The sequence below is a fragment of the Arachis ipaensis genome, chromosome B7 (assembly GCF_059453495.1).
Source record: "Arachis ipaensis isolate K30076 ecotype BB chromosome B7, ASM5945349v1, whole genome shotgun sequence".
In the NCBI taxonomy this organism is placed as follows: Eukaryota; Viridiplantae; Streptophyta; class Magnoliopsida; order Fabales; family Fabaceae; genus Arachis; species Arachis ipaensis.
The window spans coordinates 66,835,329-66,841,957 of NC_142442.1; the positions used below are offsets into that span (position 1 = coordinate 66,835,329).

At 37.0% G+C, this 6,629-nt stretch overlaps 1 non-coding gene across 1 annotated transcript; it reads left to right on the forward strand.

Moving 5' to 3' along the window:
- The first annotated feature begins 1,353 nt into the window (after positions 1–1,353).
- LOC148552871 (small nucleolar RNA R71) lies at positions 1,354–1,461 on the forward strand. Its single transcript, XR_015893147.1, has one exon. It is a non-coding gene; the product is annotated as a small nucleolar RNA R71 (small nucleolar RNA).
- The last annotated feature ends 5,168 nt before the right edge of the window (positions 1,462–6,629 follow it).

The window sequence follows — 6,629 nt, forward strand, 5'->3', positions numbered from 1 at the left end:
GAAATCAGCAGGGATGTAAAGGCCTTCAACCTTTACTAACACTTCCTCTACCTGTCCATAAGCCTCTTTTCTTGAGTTGTCTGCCATCTCTAATGAGATTTTAGCAGCTTGCACCTCAAAGATTCCCAGTTTCTCCATTACAGAGAGTGGCATGAGGTTTATTCCTGACCCAAGGTCACATAGAGCCTTCTCAAAGGTTATGGTGCCTATGGTACAAGGTATTAGGAACTTTCCAGGATCCTGTTTCTTCTGAGGCAATCTCAGTTGATCCAATGCATTTAGTTCATTGGTGAACAGGGGAGGTTCATCTCCCCAAGTCTCATTACCAAATAAATTGGCATTCAGCTTCATGATTGCACCAAGGAACTTGGCAACTTGCTCTTCAGTAACATCCTCATTCTCTTCAAAAGAAGAATACTCATTAGATCTCATGAAGGGCGTAAGGAGGTTCAATGGAGTCTCTATGGTCTCTAGATGAGCCTCAGAGTCCTTTGTTTCCTCAGAGGAAAACTCCTTATTGATCACTGGACGTCCCAGGAGGTCTTCTTTCTTGGGATTCACGTCCTTCTCCTCTCCTGTGGGTTCGGCCATGATGGTCAATTCAATGGTCTTGCACTTTCCTTTTGGATTTTCTTCTGTATTGCTTGGGAGAGTACTAGGAGGGATTTCAGTGATCCTTTTACTCAGCTGGCCCACTTATGCTTCCAAATTTCTAATGGAGGACCTTGTTTTATTCATGAAACTCACAGTGGCCTTAGATAGATCAGAGATTAAACTTGCTAAGCTAGATGGATTCTGCTCAGAATTCTCTATCTGATGCTGAGTGGATGATGGAAAAGGTTTACTATTGTTAAACCTGTTTCTTCCACCATTATTAAAGCCTTGTTGAGGCTTTTATTGATCCTTCCATGAGAAATTTGGGTGATTTCTCCATGAGGGGTTATAGGTGTTTCCATAGGGTTCACCCATGTAATTCACCTCTACTATTGCAGGGTTCTCAGGATCATAAGCTTCTTCTTCAGAAGATGCCTCTTGAGTGCTGTTGGATGTATCTTACATTCCATTCAGACTCTGAGAAATCATATCGACTTGCTGAGTCAATATTTTTTTCTGAGCCAATATGGCATTCAGAGTATAAATTTCAAGAACTCCCTTCTTCTGAGGCATCCCATTACTCATAGAATTCCTCTCAGAAGTGTACATGAACTGGTTATTAGCAACCATGTCAATGAGTTCTTAAGCTTCTGCAGGCGTTTTCTTTAGGTGAATGGATCCACCTGCAGAAGTATCCAATGACATCTTAGCTAATTCAGACACACCATCATAGAATATATCCAGGATAGTCCATTCTGAAAGCATGTCAGAAGGACACTTTTTGGTCAGTTGCTTGTATCTCTCCCAAGCTTCATAGAGGGATTCACCTTCTTTTTGTTTGAAGGTTTGAACATCCACTCTAAGCTTACTAAGCTTTTGAGGAGGAAAAAACTTGGCTAAGAAAGCCGTGACCAGCTTATCCCAAGAGTTCAGGCTATCTTTGGGTTGAGAGTCCAACCACACTCTAGCTCTGTCTCTTACAGCAAAAGGGAAAAGCATGAGCCTGTAGACTTCAGGATCTACTCTATTAGTCTTAACAGTATCACAGATCTGCAAGAATTCAGTTAAGAACTGAAAAGGATCTTCAGGTGGAAGTCCATGAAATTTGCAGTTTTGTTGCATCAGAGAAACTAATTGAGGTTTCAGCTCAAAATTGTTTGCTCTAATGGTAGGGATGGAGATGCTTCTTCCATGTAAGTTGGAATTAGGTGCAGTAAAGTCACCAAGCATCCTCCTTGAATTATTATTATTTTCGGCTGCCATCTCCTCTTCTTGTTCAAAAATTTCTGTTAGGTTATCTCTGGATTGTTGTATTTTAGCTTCTCTTAGTTTCCTCTTCAGAGTCCTTTCAAGTTCAGGGTCTGCTTTAACAAGAATGTTCTTGTCCTTGCTCCTGCTCATATGAAAAAGAGGGAACAGAAAAATAATAATAATAGGGATCCTTTTTGCCCAAGTATAGAGGTTCCCCTGTGTGAGTAGAAGAAGAAAAGAATGTAATGTAAAGAAGGGAAGTAGAGAAAATTCGAACACAGATGGAAGAGGGGTTCAAATTTGTGTGAGATGAAGTGTTAGTAGATGAATAAATAAATAGAAGGAGATGAGAGAGAAAGAGGATTTTCGAAAATAAAAATTTGAAAAGGGGTTAGTGATTTTTGAAAATTAGGAATGAAATCAAATTAAAATTGAAAATTGAAACAATTAGTTAATTAAAAAGAATTTTTGAAAAAGAGGGAGATATTTTCGAAAATTAGAGAGAGAGTTAGTTAGGTAGTTTTGAAAAAGATAAGAAACAAACAAAAAGTCAATTAGTTAGTTGAAAAAGAATTGAAAATCAATTTTGAAAAGATAAGAAGATAAGAAGTTAGAAAAGATATTTGAAAATCAAATTTTTGAAAAAGATAAGATTTTTAAAAAAAGATATGATAGAAAGATATGATTAGAATTAGTTTTTGAAAAAGATTTGATTTTTAAAATCACAATTAATGACTTGATTCATAAGAAATCACAAGATATAATTCTAGAACTTAAAGTTTGAATCTTTCTTAACAAGTAAGTAATAAACTTGAAATTTTTGAATCAAAACATTAATTGATGATGTGATTTTTGAAAATATGATATAAAATTAAGAAAACGATTTTTGAAAAATATTTTTATAATTTTCGAAAATAAATAAAAAATGAAAAAGATTTGATTTTTGAAAAAGATTTTGAAAAAGATAAGATTTTTAAATTGAAATTTTGATTTGACTCATAAAAACAACTAGATTTTAAAAATTTTTAAAAAAGTCAATCCAAATTTTCGAAATTTATGAGTGAAAAAGGGAAAGATATTTTTTTTTGAATTTTCAATGATGAAAGAGAAAAACATGAAAAAGACTCAATGCATGAAAGTTATGGATCAAAACAATGAATGCATGCAAGAATGCTATGAATGTCAAGATGAACACCAAGAACACTTTGAAGATCATGATGAACATCAAGAACATATTTTTGAAAAATTTTCAATGCAAAGAAAACATGCAAGACACCAAACTTAGAAATCTTTCATGTTCAGACACTATGAATGCAAAAATGCACATGAAAAACAAGAAAAGACACAAAACAAGAAAACATCAAGATCAAACAAGAAGACTGGCCAGGAACAACTTGAAGATCATGAAGAACATTATGAATGCATGAATTTTCGAAAAGTGCATCAAATTTTTAAAAAAAAAAAATACAATTGACACCAAACTTAAAAATTGACTTAAGACTCAAACAAGAAACACAAAATATTTTTTATTTTTATGATTTTCTAAATTTTTTTTGGATTTTTTCGCAAATTAATGTGAAAAAGAAAAATAAGGATTCCAAAATTTTTAATATGAATTCCAGGAATCTTGTGCTCTTTAGTCTAAAGCTCCAATCTGAGGGTTAGACATGGCTTAATGGCCAGTCAAGCTTTAGCATGTAAATCAGGTGGATCAGGAACAGCAGCAGGTGGATTAGCAACAACTGGCTTGCTCTTGATAATGTTGCGTTGGAAGCCCCAGTCCAAATAAATTTAGACATGGCTTTACAGCCAGCTAGGCTTCACATGCTTCATGAAACTCTAGAATTCATTTCTAAAAATTCTGAAGAAAAATATATTTTTGAAAAGATTTATAAATTTTTTTTCAAAACTAAAGGAAAATTTTTTTTGAAAGATTTTTGAAAACTTTTTGAAAACAAAATAAGAAGAAAATTACCTAATCTGAGCAACAAGATGAACCGTCAGTTGTCCAAACTTGAATAATCCCCGGCAATGGTGCCAAAAACCTGGTATGCGAAATTGTGATCCCTGAGGTTGTAAAATTTGTTGTTCGTTTTCTCCCTGGCAATGGCGCCAACAAACTGGTGCATAATACCATGGTCCAAACATAACTTCACAACTTCGCACAACTAACCAGCAAGTGCACTGGGTCGTCCAAGTAATAAAACCTTACGTGAGTAAGGGTCGATCCCACGGAGATTGTTGGTATGAAGCAAGCTATGGTCACCTTGTAAATCTCAGTCAGGCGGATATCAAATGGTTATGGAGTTTTTGAAGATTAATAATATATAAACAGAAAATAAAGATAAAGATACTTATGTGTATCATTGGTGAGAATTTCAGATAAGCGTATAGAGATGCTTTCATTCTTCTGAACTTCTGCTTTCCTGCTGTCTTCATCCAATCAGTCTTACCCCTTTCCATGGCAAGCTTTCTGTAAGGGCATCACCGTTGTCAATGGCTACATCCCATCCTCTCTTGTAAAAATGGTCCAAATGCTCTGTCATGGCATGGCTAATCATCTGGAGGTTCTCGATCACACTGGAATAGGATTTACTATCCTTTTGCGTCTGTCACTACGCCCAGCACTCGCGAGTTTGAAGTTCGTCACAGCCATCCCTTCCCTGATCCTACTCGGAATACCACAGACAAGGTTTAGACTTTCCGGATCTCAGGAATGGCCATCCATGGGTTCTAACTTATACCACGAAGATACTAATAACTCAGACTCGGTCCCCTGTATTAGATATCTAAGAGATACTCATTCTAGCTTGGTTGCGTGTAGAACGGAAGTGTTTGTCAGGCACGCGTTCATAAGTGAGAATGATGATGAGCGTCACATATTCATCACATTCATCATGTTCTTGGGTGCGAATGGATATCTTAGAAGCGGAATAAGTTGAATTGAATAGAAAACAGTAGTACTTTGCATTAATTCATGAGGAACAGCAGAGCTTCACACCTTAATCTATGGAGTGTAGAAACTCTACCGTTGAAAATACATAAGTGAAAGGTTCAGGCATGGCTGAATGGCCAGCCCCCATGATCTAAGAACTAAACGTCCCAAGATGTCTAATACAATAGTAAAAAGTCCTATTTATACTAAACTAGCTACTAGGGTTTACAGAAGTAAGTAATTGATGCATAAATCCACTTCCAGGGCCCACTTGGTGTGTGCTTGGGCTGAGCTTGAAGTTTACACGTGGAGAGGTCATCCTTGGAGTTGAACGCCAGTTTGTAACGTGTTTCTGGCGTTCAACTCTGGCTTGTGACGTGTTTCTGGCGTTTAACTCCAGACTGCAGCGTAGAACTGGCGTTCAACGCCCTTTTGCGTCATCTAAACTCGGCCAAAGTATGGATTATTATATATTGCTGGAAAGCCCTGGATGTCTACGTTCCAACGCAATTGGAAGCGCGCCAATTTGAATTTTGTAGCTCCAGAAAACCCACTTTGAGTACAGGGAGGTCAGAATCCAACAGCATCAGCAATCCTTCTTCAACCTCTGAATCTGATTTTTGCTCAAGTCCCTCAATTTCAGCCAGAAAATATCTGAAATAACAGAAAAACACACAAACTCATAGTAAAGTCCAGAAATGTGAATTTAACATAAAAACTAATGAAAATATCCCTAAAAGTAACTAGATCCTACTAAAAATATACTAAAAACAATGCCAAAAAGCATATAAATTATCCGCTCATCACCACCTCTTTACAAGCTTCTTCAATTTTAACCTCTTCCTCTTGGTAGCTTTCTTCCAGTTCAATCTTTTCTTCATTGCTCACCAAGGGCATGGGAGGCTGTGCTTCTGCTTCTTTAGTCTCCATTTCTTGATCAACCTCTTCCAAGTCTTCAACCATGGTATGCCTTGGAGGTTGTACACCCTCCTCAGCATCAATTTCAATTGCCTTGGAAGTAGGTTCCATAACCTGACTTTCCCATGGAGGGTCAGCATCTCCTAAGTCTACAACCACTTCTTCCTCTTCAATAATTACAGCTTCCTCCACTTGTTCCAGCACAAAGTCATGCTCCGTACTGTCCGCTGGAGTTTCTAATATCTCCTTCATGCTATGTTCTTCATTAGATTGTCCACATGAAGCCATGGGGGTTTCTTGAGTGTCCGAACATCGAGAAGATAATTGATTTATTGCTTGATTCAATTGGTGAAGGGTTGCATTAAATTTTTCAAATGTTTCCTTGAGTCGCTCCGTTGATTCTTGGGGTGATGGAGATGAGCATGATGTATAGGGAGGTGGTGGTTCTTGGGAGTAATTGTGTTGGAATGAGGGTGGTTCTATGTATGGTTCATTTGGTTCATAAGGTGGTTGGTATGGTGGATACGGGTTATGGTCATATGGAGGTGAATGGTGGTAGTTGGCTTGTGAGTGTGGTGGTTCAAAGCTATGTTGAGGAGGTTCATAGGCATATGATGGGGGTCCATCATATCTATCATCTTGGTATGCATCGCAGAATGGTCTTTGTCTGTGGTATTGTGGAAGGTGTTGTTGCCGGAAGGGTTGATCAGATCCTCGTGGCTCCTTCCATCTCTGATTGTTTTGACCTTGATGCATGTTCCTGTTATAATTTCCATTCCTTGCAACAGCATTGGAACCAAACTCAAAGCGAGAGGGGTGAGAACTCATAATAGTAAATAAAAATTAAAAAAACAAAAATAAAAACAAATTTTAAATTAAAAAGGTTATTGAAATTTAAATTTTGGAATTTGAAATTTGAAATTTTGAATTT